The sequence below is a fragment of the Chrysochloris asiatica genome, unplaced genomic scaffold (assembly GCF_000296735.1).
Source record: "Chrysochloris asiatica unplaced genomic scaffold, ChrAsi1.0 scaffold00084, whole genome shotgun sequence".
Taxonomy (NCBI): Eukaryota; Metazoa; Chordata; class Mammalia; order Afrosoricida; family Chrysochloridae; genus Chrysochloris; species Chrysochloris asiatica.
The window spans coordinates 11,021,334-11,022,267 of NW_006408602.1; positions in this window are offsets into that span (position 1 = coordinate 11,021,334).

A 934-nucleotide genomic window follows, 5' to 3' on the forward strand; every position below is an offset into this window, starting at 1 on the left:
AGACAGATTTACAAGTTTTCTATGCTGATATTTCTGGCTATTCCTTTCTCCCCCCCTCAAGTGTCTATTTTATAATGGTATGCCAGGGAAACCAAGATTCAAAAGACAGCCAAGCATCTTAACATTATTTCCCCCTTTTTCTCCATTCCAACCATGTCTCAATCTGTGTATCCCAGAACCCTGTTGTTACAAGGTTGTGTATACATCATTATTTACCTCTGTCCCACTTAGCCCATGCAAACCTGCCTTGGTGTTTTCCTGTCTACTTTGTTCTTCCATTCCCCTCCCCCTTCTTGTATTTTGCCCCCCTCTCTAGCACCCAAACTATCCTGTGTCTATTCCTTACCCTGTGCTCCCCCTTATCCTCCCTCCCCTTACCCCGCCCCCCAAATCCCAGTAACCAGCAAAGAATCCGCCCCCCTCCTTTCCTATGAGTTATTTTTCTTAGTCTTTTACAGCAATGATCATATGCAGTATTTCTCCTTTTGTGACTGACTAATTTCACTCACCATAATGTCCTCAAGGTTCATCCATGTTATGTGGCTTGCAGCTTCCTTGTTATTCTTCAAGGCAGCATAATATACCACTGTGTGTACGTACCACAGTTTGTTTACCCATTCTTCAGTTGATGGGCACTTAGGCTGTCTCCATCTTTTTGCTATTGTAAATAGTGTTACTATGAACATTGGTGTGCATATACCTACTCATGTTATGGCTGGGTCAAAAGGTATTTGTATTTCCAACCTTCTGAGGAAGCACCATATTGCTTTTCAGAGAGGTTGAACCATTTTGCAGTCCAACCAGCAATGCAGGAGTGTCCCAGTCTTACCACATCCCTGCCAGCATTTATTGTCCTCTACTTTTTTGATCTTTGCTGTTATTGCTGGTGTGAGATGATTTCTCATCGTTGTTTTGATTTGCATCTCTCTAATGG